At 51.3% G+C, this 14,129-nt stretch overlaps 1 protein-coding gene and 1 non-coding gene across 2 annotated transcripts in view; one reads left to right on the forward strand and one right to left on the reverse strand.

Moving 5' to 3' along the window:
* Nucleotides 1-14,129, forward strand: part of LOC119399429 (endoribonuclease Dicer) — a 120,658-nt gene that overhangs the window by 13,750 nt on the left and 92,779 nt on the right. The gene's annotated exons all lie outside the window — the stretch shown is intronic.
* Nucleotides 4,404-4,475, reverse strand: Trnat-cgu (transfer RNA threonine (anticodon CGU)). Its single transcript has one exon. It is a non-coding gene; the product is annotated as a tRNA-Thr (tRNA).

A 14,129-nucleotide genomic window follows, 5' to 3' on the forward strand; every position in this document is an offset into this window, starting at 1 on the left:
CATTGCTGAGAAATCAGATTTTCCTTCTTCTGTATAGTGCAGTAGCTGTTCGCAATATTTGCGACGAGCGATGGAGTCAAGGACACCAATAATAAGTAACGATGACTAGCGCTCATAGCTTCATTACTCACAATGCCCTCCCTAAAGACTTACACACCCCGCAAATTTCAATTCCTGGGAAAACTTCTGCACACACGCAAGAAAAACATATATGGCTACTCCTCTCGGAGACTAGATGCCACATTCGGCACTTGTTTCCTGTTTCAGCGACCTGTTGACCACCAGACATGTTCTGATACCGACGGATTCGCCTAGGTAGCTAGGCAATCCCTCAATATGTGTGTGAGAGGGACACCAGCAAGAGAGAGAGAGCACTGCACAGGAGGTCACACGTTCGCCACTTTAATGCAGCTCGGTTCTGAGCCACTGGGTTCTTCAAGCTTGCTGGCGGCGGTTTATACCGAGCGCTACAGTAAAAGCTCGTTAATTCGGATTTCACGGGACAGGAAAAGATTCCCCAATGAAACGAATCCCGAATTCTCAAAAAGTATCGATAAAGCAATGATCAAGAAAGCAGTTATATGAATATACTTTTACATTTTTGGTGAACACGTAAATGTTCTACTTGTTTTGCATAATATTAGCTCAAGAACAAAACTTTGCGTCACGGTGTGACTTATTTCGTAATGCAACCGCTGCTGAAGACTCCCGTATCCTAATTAGTCCAACACGTGCTCTGTACCTCTCCCTGATTATGTACCGCCGCCACCACAACGTGCACGAGACGATACCTTTTTTTCGCCGGTAAACGAACGAACTTTGCCGGGGCTGCTAAACCCTTGGTAACCAACGACGCGATTGTGTATGACGCCCACGCCTTTTTGAACGCCGGATACCAACGTGGTGGCACATGCGGCTCTAAAAGCAAATAGGCATGGAGCTTTCTGGATTTCCTGTTGTCATGGTACTGTTCGCAGACACCGCAAGCTCCTTTAGGTTTTTCTCCAACGTTGTTTTCGCTCCTTCCACATATCCGGCGCTTTGCGCTCGGTGCGCTCCAACGATCGTCCGAATAAACTCGGGTTCCGGCCAATTATGACCAAATCAACGAGAGTTGCATACCGCTAAACAGTGTATAGGCTGGCAAGAGCCGGATAAGATGTCTGAATTACCCGATTTTCCAAATTACGAGTGTCGAATTAACGAGATTTTACTGTAATTGGCCTTCCTCGACAGGAGAAGCCAGCCGAGAACGGCGCCTGCCCTCCGAAACCTCTGGCAGACCTTTTCGAGTCTCTGGCGTGCGCCGTGTATCTCGACTCGAACCAAGACGTGGCCGCCGTGTGGCGCACCATGTATCCCCTCTTGAGGCCCTACGTGCAGTCCGAGGTGACGAGGTCTTCCGCCAACAGCGCATTGAACCTATCCTGAATAAACGATTTTCCTGTCAGCGGCTTGCCTTTTATCTCAATGCTGGTTTACTCGCGGTGCTGTGCCTCTATAACTGGTAGCCGGTTGCTTCAGAGTCATGTGGCAATGCTCTCGCTATACCACCCCAGAAAAGACGACGGTGGAAGAGAGGCTAACATTTCATGATAGCAGCTTCCTTTAACACCAACCCTGGTGCCATGCACCAGCTCTTCCATATTTGTGCAGCCTTTTACAGAGAAATTTCAGCAGCCTTTTGCGCCCAAAGAATATTCTATGCTCCGACGAAAAGACGGCACTGAGATTAGAGCAGAAGTGTCAGTTTTACCGAAATAAACTTCACGTGACAGTGCTCTGATGTGTGTATCATAAGGACCGGTTTTCGTGCATATCATAAGGAGCTAATTCTTCCGAGTTGAGCAATGGTTGACCACAGCATGGCGATGCACAGGGGTTACTATGCGACGCTTCTTTATTGTTATAAAAGCCGATAGCGAACACTGCAACTACAGTTGACGCTGCTGCGATATGAGGCCATTGCTGGGTCTTTCATATAAGCTGTTTCAAGCACTGGCCTAACTGCATGGAAGAATACATGACTGCCACGCAGAGTGCCTGTGCTCGATTACGGCTGTAACCGCGATTTTCACTCTTTTCGCCCATCTGATATTTCCCTCGCCAACAATGCCGCTGACGCCTGCTTCGCATTTTCTGCGACAAAAGCTCCACAACGCAATCTCGTAACGAGTTTTTAAAGCCGGTCATCACCATTTCAGCTTTCATATAAACTGTCAATCGGCTGTGGATCACACCCGCATTCCATGGGCCGTGATATACGGCTTGTGCCACACGTGGCTGAAGGAAAGGTTTTCATGATGTACGCGAGAAGTATGTCGCGCTATTCATGTATTGACCTGTTCATCGTGTTCGTCGTACGCTAGTGCCCGCCCAGGCAAATTTTGGTAAGTTTGAAGTTAAGGACGTAGGCGGCTAGATAGATGGTGTTACGAGAGTCTCCAGTATCTCAAGGAGAGCAATGACACGACAGCCAAACGACTGGGCTGGGATGATCCGGCAGTGACAATGCAAAAAGTAGCCAACGAATAATAAAGGCTTAAGGGCAACGAGCACAAAGCACAAACAAAGCATGTGCACAAAAAAAAAGCCTCCGACGCTAACGCGCGATCATTAACAAGCAAGACTGTTGATTTGGGCGATTTGGTACATGCATGCTTAAGCTGGGGAAAAACAGCGCAATGCAAAAGGACTAGACGACGCAGGAACCACAGTAGACTGGACGAGGCGCTGAACTGGACGAGAACTGGACGAGCGTGGTCCCTCGGCCTTATTGTCGCGTGGTTTTAGGGGCGAAGCTCCTTAAGGCGGCACCCGTTCGTCCCTCGTAGTCGTAGTGCGTAACCAGTCGTAACGCTAGTACCAGATCTTGACCTCCAAGGTGTTGCCGGGGGGAGATTTTTCCTGTGCGTTGTTGTACAACAAAAAATTCCCAGCGTGCGCGTTAACTAAAAGCCGAATTCTTCTGTCTCTCATTCCCTATTAGCAGCCATTGGCATGTACCAGTAGGAAACGTTAGTAGAAGTAGAAGTGTAAGTGTTAGCTAGAAGCCGACTTTTCTGTCTCTCATTCCCATTAGCAGCCATTGTTTACCTCCAAGGTAGTGCCTGGTGAGATTTTTCCTGTGCGTGATTAAACAATAAAAATTTTGTTCAAAACGCCGTTGATTGATGAAATAACCAACGAAAGACGCCAGCTGTTTTCTAAAAGCAAAACGAAAGAACGCCAGATGTTTCTAAAGCAAAACGAAAAGACGCCAGCTCCTTAACGAAAGACGCCAGATGTTTTCTAAAGCAATGGTTTTCTAAACAATGAAAATTCACAGCGTACATGTAAAATTAAAGTGAGCTGCAAGTCGTCATAACTGTCATCGAAGCTTTAGTATAAACGCGCCCGATCTCACGTCGGTGATGATGTACTGGGCAGAATTCACAGAAGATTCACGGTTTACCGATGAACCTCCGCAGCTTCGCCCACTCATCATCATTCACTCCGTGGATATGCTGTGATTGTTTTCTCCAGCTAACCATTTACAACGACTTAGACGCTAAGAAGGGGAGGGCGCGGCGGCGCTCTTTGGACGCGTCGGGCTTCTCTGAGTGACGCGTCTAGTGGTTCTGAGAGGGACGCCAGCAAGGGAGAGAGCACTGCACAGGAGGTCGCACGCTCGCCACTTCATTTCAGCTCGTTTCTGAAGTATCTTTTCCAGGTAATCGTGCTTGGGGTCAAGCCTGTGGGAGCTATTACGGTGGTGGGCCACAGCGCGTTCATAACAGCTTTCGGCCGGGGCAAAGTTGTGCCGATTGACAAGTGTGAGCAGCCACTGTCCGGAGGTTTATATTGCGTAGATCCAAAGTGTACGTTGCTGGCGGCGGTTGGAATCGCTGTCGGCCAAGGCACGATTGTCCTGAAAACGGCACCACGATAAGGCGACACAGCAACACCCATTAACACACACCGCTGTATGCCTGGCTCCTTTTGCTGTGGCGGTTGTCGGAATTCAATACGTTTCTGACCTCGTTGTTCATTTTTGGTAGCTGTTCCGTCTAAATGGAAGCTTCGCTGGACGTACCTCGGTGAAAGCAGCGTGCAAGCGCTATACAGCTCACCCAATGATCTACCAGGCCCATTTTAAAACAATCAATAAACTTGTCAGGCGAAAGCAACAAAAAATCACTGGCCAACGCATAAGCGTGGACGTCAATTCTTAAAGTTAAACGAATAGTTTTTTTTTCTGCAAATACTAGCATTTCACGAAAACCTCTAAACCGAGCTTGAAATACATTCAGGCACGTTGTTAATGAGAGCTAACAGACAATAACGCCAAGGAAAGTATAGGGGTGTTATCTGTAGTATTTAGAATATAATGTGAAGAAAGTAAAGTGGACGAAAAGATGACTTGCCGCCGGCAGGGACCGAACCTGCGACCTTCGAATTACGCGTCCGATGCTCTACCACTGAGCTACGGCGGCGGTCATCCTCCCGTCCACTTTTATGGGGTATATGTATGTGCATTTAACCTTGGAGTGTTGGTTATTAGAAGCAACAGCGTAAATCCTCTGCATTACCGCTCATTTTTACATCGTACTTCGAAATTAAATTGCAGTAGTGCGAAGCTCAAGTGAAGAATCTACTTGCCTGACGCATTTTGAACTTTTTTTTAATTGTTCGAAGACGACGCCTCACCTTTTTCAATATTGGCGAAACAAAATGTCATTTCTGCTCGGCAGAGCTACATTATTTTTCCAGTAATTCCTCCACGCAAGAAGCCCTGCTGCTTCCGAATTGTTCCGTTCCAATCTAGATCTTTCACGAACTCCACCTTGTCGTCCGAGAGCAAGACTTTCAGATTACTACACGACGGCGGAAGATAACCTCAGGCTCTACGGGCAACGCCTCATTTTCCATTGGCTTACACATCCAGATACGAGGCATCTATTCTTGAAACGGCTCCGTCGTCTAGATTGGGAACGCTTTCTGGCGTTGGGCCATCCGCGTTCGGCTGTGGCCACTCCCATGCGTCTATCAAGGCACGCGGATCCAAGTTCAGCTGCCTAGCAAGTTATCGTGTATTTTAGCTGCTAAGCAGGCAAACCTCCGCCTGTTCAAAGCAAGCTCCCATTTTCCTCAGAAATATTTCTGATTTATTAGAAGATAGGTAGGAGCACTCTGGTGGGAGTCTGGCCGAAACCACAGCCCCAGTAGCGAACCCTCCAACGGTAGAGTGCACTGAACTCTAGCAAAGGACGCCCCAATGCGGACGCCCGCGAGAGGCAGGTAAACGCTGTGCTCCTGCGCCACCTGTCGTATCCATGCACACTCGCCAGTGAATTCCTTGGCGCTGACGTGAGAGGGATGAACGAAATCCATGGTGGCTACGGAATCTCTAAGACCCTGAAGCGCTTTCCATTCACCGTAAACTCTTTCATGAACGGCTTAAGTAGCTCTAAGTTCTCATTGTCGGCGCTGACACGCGAGAACGCAAGACGCTCATTTCGGCCACCTGAGGCAAGGTGCCCCGGGTCATCGTGCTATCGGCTTTTGCACTTCAAACAGCTAGTTCTTCTCATCTTTAAAAATGACTTTAGGTAGCGTCTGCGCACTTTCCGTCTTTCGCGTTACGGTTGCGTCTCAAAAGCTTTGGGGACGTATTCTCCACGCCTTGTTTCGGAAACGCCGTCATGCGTCCCCCCTTCACTTTCCTGCGATGCATGGCGCGACGCGTATGTTTTCGCGAGCTCGGCCGCTTTTTCAGCTGCAGTCGCGTCGGGCCTGTCGATGATCCATAAGTGGATTCGATTAGGAATCGTGTTGTAAGACTGCTCTAGGCAAAGGCAGTCGACAGCCTTCGCCATGTCTCCGTGAACTTCCGCACTCTTCAACCACTCAACGAAGTCGAACTTCCAAGTTGTATGCAATCTGAACGTACAAATCGTATTTCCACTTCTTGGCTTTGCGGAAACGCTGGCGAAACGCCTCTCGAGACAGGCGACACCTCCTAAGAAGAGTCTATTTTAAAACGTCGTAGCCCTCATGCTAGACCACGTTAAGTCTTCCCATCGCCTCCGCTATATGACACGGCCAAACGGTTAACAGGCGCTGGGGCCACGACGCTTTAGGGAACTTCATTATTTCGCATGTCTGTTCAGTGTTCAAGAGAAACATTCCAATGTTCCCTCCTACCTGGAAAGGCTGCATCAGATCCTTCATACGAAAATTTTCTTGTGCTTCTGCGACTGGAAGGTGCACTTCGACGCTAGCCGCCTTCGCTTTCTGCAGTTCCAGCTCTAAGCGCTTTAATTCGAGCTCAAGGGATAGTCTCGCTTTTAACACGAAATTGTTTTATGCCGGTTTCCACCAACACTTCAGTGATGTCTTTCCGTCACTGATATGACGGCCACGAAATGCACACGAGCAGATGGCAAAGAAGGGAGTTGAATCAACGGGAGTCGAACACACGACCTCTTGGTCCGCGACAACAATTGCCGGGCACGATATTCACTGCGCCGCTCTGACACATTCTGGAGGCTTTACAAAAGCGTATTCTATATATCTCACACTTTCTCTCACAGTGCTCTTGGCCGGCGGGGTGGGGTCACCGTCTGGAAGCGATAACGTGAAGTAAGCCTGGCCTCCGCGATGAACTCCTGCAACGCGTCGTTGCTACGCGTCCGTCCCATTCGGCGCGTTTCCAATGGAGAAGTGGAATTTTGTCGACGCGTTAACACACCGCGAGGTGACGACCTGAGCTCAAGCTTCGCCCTAGCTCATAGCATCCATACATATTAAAATAGCTCTGCGATATGTGCCTGCCTCGCCTGGCTGTAACACCGCGTTCCCCGCTTACGTTGGCCCCGCGAAATGTCGCAGCCAGGTAGAGGCAACACACGATACTAGAACACGTGTACATTACAGGATCAAGCACAGTAATGGGCAAAATAGGCAGCGCACAACGTAAACTCGACACGTCTATAACATATGTTTTAACAAGATCACTTCTTTGTCCCTTAAATGTATTGATGGTGCGCAAACTCACTGACTGCCTGCCTTTTTATTAGGAACGCGCCTATTGTTTCCCTGTCTGTGCGGTTGCTTACTGTCCTTAGAAATGTGGTTTGGCTGCAGTATGGCACACAACCACAGCACTTGGAATGGTTTGCCAAATCCATGTGCATGTTGTTGCTGACCGCCAAGCGATGCTCTCTTGCACTATCTTTGAAGCACTGACCCGTTTGCTCGATGTATACCCTACCACAGCTTAGGGGAATATTGTAGATTACATTGCTGACACATTCGGTATGGCGCATAGCGCGCTTCTTGAAGCATACAGACGGCTGCGTATTCGACATTAAAGGGCAAATAATGACCAGTTTGCACGAAGCGGAGAAAACAATGCGCACGCTATATCTGACTGCAATGTTATTTATATTGCAACGTGCGTTTCTTATTACCACTTTAATTGTATTATTTTTCGCCCATAAGACTGCCACCAACGCTCAGCGCAAACCGCGCCTCATTGTTCGAGAAGCTTCGCGAATATTGTAGATCGTGTTGCTAAGATTGAGCGCAGGCCGCGAGCAGCCTAGATTATTCCAGTGCTCGCGCGACCACCAGTGATAAGACTGGAATATTCGACGTCACATGTATAAATGCCGACGCACTTCACCACTTGTCAGTTCATCGACGGTCGGCGCTCTGTTCGTCGTGCCCTCGACGGCGCATGTCCGAAGATGGTTCGATGGGTTCGATCACGTAGTTGACTGGGGATGTGCGCTCGACGACCCGATAGGGGCCTTCGTATTTCGGCAGTAGTTTTGAAGAGGGGCCAGTTGCAGTGGTAGGGACCGAGAGCCATACGAGCGCTCCAGGGAGGAACGTAGACTCAGAAGTGGTGGTGCCACCGCGAATGCTCTTCTGCCGCTCTTGTTCCGTGTTGTAAACGTCTTGGCAAGCTCGCGACACTCTTCCGCAAGCATGGCTGTGTCAGATATCGGCGCATACTCAGTTGAATCCGGCTTGTATGGGAGTATCGTGTCGATGGTGTGCGACGGGTGCCTTCCGTACAATAGGAAGAGGGTGAAAAACCAGTTGTGCTTTGAGGGGCGGTATTATAGGCGTAGGTGACGAAGAGCAGAATGCCATCCCATTTTGTGTGATCGGCGGCGACGTACATTGAGAGCATGTCGCCGAGCGTGCGGTTAAAGCGTTCGGTGAGCCCATTCGTCTGCGGGTGGTAAGCAGTAGTTTTGCGGTGAACAGCACGGCACTCTTTTAGAATGGCTTCGACGCCTTCCGACAAGAAGAAACGGGCTCGATCGCTGAGAAGCTCCTGGGGTGGACTGTGACGCAGCAAGAATCGCTGCAGCAGGAAGGAGGCAACGTCGCGTGCTGTAGCCGCTGGAGGGCGGCGGTTTCGGCGTATCCCGTTAGATGGTCAACAGCGACGACGGCCGGCGGTTACCAGCCGATGTCAGAGGAAGTGTTCCGTACAAGTCGATGCCCGCGCGCCTGAACGGACGGTTAGGGCAAGGTAATGGTTGTAGACCAGCGGGCGACACGTGCCTTGAAGGTTTTCGGCGTTGGCAATCGAGGCAGGAGCGAACGAACTTCTGCACATAGCGGTACATCCCTCGCCAGAAGTATCGTTGTCGAATGCGGTGGTAAGTTTTGAATACCCCAGAGTGCGCGCATTGTGGATCAGAGTGGAAGGACTCGCATATTTCAGAACGCAGACTACGGGGTATCACAAGTAGCCACTGGCGGCCATCGGCGTTGTAATTGCGTCGGTGCAGTAGGTCGTCACGAATGGCGAAATGGTGGGCTTGACGACGCAACGCGCGAGTGGTTGGTGCTGCGACGGATCAGTGAGCAAGTCTATCAGCGAGGCGTTCCATTTATCCTTGCGCTGTTCGGTAGCGATGGTGTGAACGTCGATGGAAGAAACAACAATGTTACGTGACGAGCAGGGGGTATTGTCGTCAGGCAAGCGCGAGTGCGAGAGCGCGTCGGCGTCAGCGTGCTGGCGTCCGTTGCGGTACAGCACGCGGATATCGTAGTCCTGTAGGCGAAGTGCCCAGCGGGCGAGGCGGCCTGAGGGATCCTTCAATGACGACAACCAGCATAGTGCATGGTCGGTGATGACATCAAATGGGCGACCATACAAATATGGTCGGAACTTCGTAAGCACCCAGATGATCGCCAGGCATTCCTTTTCGGTGACGGTGTAATTGGTCTCGGCTTTAGTAAGCGTACGACTTGCATATGCCACGACATATTCAGGGAACCCTGGTTTGCGCTGCGCACGGACAGCGCCAAGGCCAACACCGCTGGCGTCTGTGTGTACCTCTGTAGGGGCCGTAGCGTCGTAGTGGCGTGTATGGGAGGCGACGTCAACAAACGACGAAGCGTTGCGAAAGCGTCGTCGCACTCTCAAGACCACGAATGGAGGGGCCCGTTACTTCCGAGGAGCTTCGTCAGCGGCGATATGATAGTCGCGAAGTTTCGAATAAAGCGCCGAAAGTAGGAACACAGTCCTACGAAACTGCGCAGTTCTTTGACGGACATAGGTTTCGGGAACTCGGTCACGGCCCGAAGCTTGGCTGGATCGGAGAGAATTCCGTCCTTGGACACGACGTAGCCGAGTATTGTCAGCTGCCGTGCTGCAAATCGGCACTTCTTTAGATTCAGTTGCAGACCAGCGTTGCTCAAACGCGTCAACACATGCCGCAGGCGTTGAAGATGCGTGGAAAAGTCTGGAGCGAAAACGACGACGTCGTCAAGGTAGCACAAGCACGTGTGCCATTTCAGGTTGCGCAGAATTCGAAATGCCCACGAACTATAGGTGGCGCGCCGTGCTTTTCAAGATGGCGCCAGGAGGAGGGTCAACCCGTTTGTTAGCATATGTTCTAGCCACTGTAGCATATGAACAGATATACGTGCGGACTTGCGGCCGTTGCCACTTTCACCGGATGAAGTCATGAGCTGTGCTGAATTGGATATGAGACTAAACTACTTTCCCAAACCATGGAAAGTACTAAGTACTCGCCACCTAATAATTTGCTGTGGTGTGAAAGGTTATATTTCAGCTACCTTACCGTGCATAACGATGCTTTGCGAAACCCTGTGCGTCCTACATAAAACTGCATGAACTAAAATTGACGTGCAGAACGGCACTCCAAGGTAGTACGTACCGAGCCAACGTTTATATACACGTTGTACCGAGCCTGCCTTACGGATTTGCCGCAGTAGTAGGCCGCCAGCAAGTAGCGCCATCGCTGCTCCACGGGACCGCACGTTTAACGTGGTGATGGTTTGCAAACACAATGCGCCGTCGTCATTATACAGTGCAGTCGGGAACGCGGAGTTACGTCTTCAACGGAACACAAGCATTTAACTTCCCATTCAGTAGCGCTTGTGTCACAACCATGCTGAGACTCCAGCCTTGTGCAATTCACTTCACTCGCATGTTGCAGGCTCGATCAGCACGATAGAAACACGAATATTGAAAAGAATGCACACGTATCCTGTTCGCAACGTCGAAGAAGTTAGCCGAGAGGCGTGGATTGTGGCTGTGACTGCACGTTCCAACGCTCTAACCATTTCGCTTCTCTGGTCGAGCTCGAGCGTGTTGGCGGCATGCGGCGCTCCAATATCCATAATAATTGACACATGCAATGCACAAGAGGAACTATGCTTTTATTTTGATCTCGCTCAAGGATATTATTCATTAAATACAATAAAAGGACTTACAAGCGTGAAAGAACATTAACGCATGAGGGGACGTGAAGTGCAACTCGCTCCTCGTGAGTTAGCAGCTGATCGTTCACCGTCGCTGTCACTCTCGGTGCCGTCACAGTCTTCTACGTCCAGTGGAAAATCCTCGTCGTCAAGATGGTTTCTTTCAACATCACTGCTGAAAGCAATCTGAAGAATTTCCTCCGCTGAACAACTTCGACCACTCTGCGTCACCACGTTTACAATTACAGAGACGTCTGGGCGCGGAGAACATTTCGCTCTCAGATCGGTCAACGAACAAATCGCTTGCAGTGTGCTGCCACCTATCAACAAACGTACAAAAACAAGCGGCGCAGCGCTGGCTATGAAACCGACACACTGGCGAAGGACGGCGTGGAAAGCGCTCGCTCCACGAAAGTATGACGAAAGGCGTGGAGCAGACGCGTCCTCGAATGATTGAAACGTCGCTCGCACGATTAGTAACAGCGCTTTGCTGACAAAGGATAGAGGCATATTTTAATGTATCGACATGAGATCGCTCAGTTTTACAAGAGTACATCGCGAGCCGGCGCGACCTCCCGCGTACAGTGTTATGGGATTCATGCACTAGAAGAAACACTGACCAATGCTATACACAAGTAAAACAGGGTGAGCTTCAACTGAATATGTCAGACGATAACATTTAACTAACCTACGTGGCTACAGAAAGCCTCGCGAAGCTGATAGTATGCGCACGCTGTGGGCTAGCATTGACAGCACGAGTCGCTACGTATTTTCACGAAAACTTCGCGTCTCGCAAGAACGAATCAGATTTCACGTGTCACGGAGGGCCCGGTTTGTTCACTGATGCAGGGAACATGCCAAGTCGTAGTTTCCTTCCTTGCCAACGCGTTAACACTGAGATTAGCACAGCCGAACAAGGGAGCGACTGCGTAGTGCTGCCATTTTGTCGTCTACTAGCCCTCCTCAAGAGGACGCTCCTGAATTCCGCTTGGCGGCGCGACAGTCTATGGGCATTGCGAATGGTATCCATCATGCGCTCAAAGGTGGCGGGCACATTACACAGCCCAAACGACATGACGGTGAATTCGTAGAAGCCGTCGGGCGTGACAAAGGCGGTCTTCGGTCGAGCGTCATCAGACATAGGTACCTGCCAGTACCCTGAGCGCAAATCGATGGATGAAAAGAATTCTGCTCCTTGTAGGCTGTCAATCGCGTCGTCTATTCGCGGTAGTGGATACACGTCCTTACGAGTGATCTTGTTGAGTCGTCGGTAGTCCACACAGAACCGCACAGAACCGTCCTTCTTCGCAACAAGAACGACAGGAGACGCCCATGGGCTGTTAGATGGTCGAATAACATTGCGTCGAAGCATGTCATCGACTTGCTCGTTGATTACGCGGCGTTCAGTGGGAGATACGCGATATGGACGTTGCCGCAGTGGCGGTTGGGCGCCAGTGTCGATGCGATGCGTAACGGTGGACGTGCGGCCGAGAGAAGTTTGAGCGATATCGAAAGAAGCGCGAAATTCTTCCAAGAGACCCAGAAGCTGGGAACGCTGGACCGGTGTAAGGTTGTCAGCAATGGAAGATGCGAATACGTCATCTCGCGATGAACCAGACGTGGTAACAGCACTGAGCGTACTGGAGGCAGTACGTGTCATCTGGTTCGTCCATAACTTGTGCGTCTTCGAGGCCACCCTGCTGAGACATTCTCCGCGCACCAACGTAACACTGTACGGAGATGGGTTGATAACAAAAATTGGCGCGCTGCCCTGAGTGACTTGCACGGTCGCGAAAGGCACCAGCAAGCCTTTCCTCGTGCAAACACGGTCACATGGCGAGAGGAGTGCAACGGTGTCTGAGAGACTGGCGCAGTAGACGGACACCGCCGTTGACGAGTTTGCAGGCACTGTGGTGTCGTCTTTGACGAGTACCTTGCTCACAGACGATGGATTGTCTGCCGGCGTCCAATAAGAGAACGGTGAGAGCTCTATTTCAGCTGGTGCGCAATGAATCACAGCGTCGTGGTGGGAGAGAAAATCTCATCCTAGGATGACGTCGTGAGAGCATGCTGGAATTATGATCAATTCGACGGCGTACAGAGCATCGTTAATCATGACGCGGGCTGTGCACACCGCTGTAGGGTGAATACTTTGGGCGCTGGCTGTACGGAGCGAGAGCCCGGGAAGTGGCGTCGTCACTTTTCGCAGTAATCGGCTAAGTTTGGCGTCAATAACGGATACGGCGGCTCCAGTGTCGATGAGGGCAGATGCGCGAACACCGTCCACAAACACGTCTAACACGTTCGATGGGCTTCGCTGAGGGCTTTCGCAGTTCGATAGCGTCGCAGCCCTTGCCTCGTGGACTGCGACGACTAGTTTTCCTGATCACGTGGGACCGCACGGGGCCGCATCGGTGACAGTGATCGGCGTCGTGGTGACGGCGAACGGCGTGTAGATGGAGCTGGGCAGACGACGGTGACGTAGGCGCCGGTGAATCGTAATACGGGTGGCCTGACTGGCTGGTGATGGTTGAGCCGACACGAGGCGACTGCATGCGATTGCAATAGCGGGCAACATGACCGGCGCATTCGCACGCGAAGCAGATCGGGCGGTTGTCAAGTGCGCCATCGATTCGTCGGGGTAGGTGCCATTCATGACGCAGGACGCGGTGGACGAGGAGTCTGCTGATACGACTGCATGATGGGCTGCATCGGTGGCCTAGGTATGACGTCGGCAAACGCAGCCGGCACACTCGCTTCAAAGGCCTGAGGTCTGGCGACGGCTTCGGCGTAAGTAAGTGGGGCAGCCACAGGGATCGCTTGGGCACAGGGATCGCCACAGGGATCGCTACAGCACAGGGATCGCTACAACTTGCGCATAACTGAGCGGCGCAGGTGCCGGAGGGGCTGGTGGTATTCCGGCATGACCTCCGCGATTTCCTGCTAAATAGCGCGGCGTAATGGAGGCAGCAGCGTGGTCGATGGCTGTTCAACATGCTGCGGGTGAGGGAAGGCCAGTAGGGAGAACTGCCGGGCAATTTCCTCGCACACAATTGACTTGATCTCGGCGAGCAAGGCGGAATGATCACAAATGGCCGACAAGCCAGCGAGATCGGCGTCGCGTGATGCAGGTCGACGGGTCAGCAACCGCTGCCGGCGCAGTTCCTCGTAGCTTTGGCAGAGCGTGATCACCTCGGCCACAGTAGGAGGGTTCTTGGCGAGCAGCATAGTGAAGGCATCGTCGTCGATGCCTTTCATAACGTTGCGGATCTTGTCAGACTCAGGCATAGCGGCGTCGGCTTTCTTGCACAAGTCCAGGACGTATTCTATGTAGCTCGTAAAGGATTCACCGGTCTGCTGAGCACGCTCACGTAAACGTGTTGGGCTGG

Source organism: Rhipicephalus sanguineus, chromosome 7, assembly GCF_013339695.2.
Source record: "Rhipicephalus sanguineus isolate Rsan-2018 chromosome 7, BIME_Rsan_1.4, whole genome shotgun sequence".
Lineage (NCBI taxonomy): Eukaryota > Metazoa > Arthropoda > Arachnida > Ixodida > Ixodidae > Rhipicephalus > Rhipicephalus sanguineus.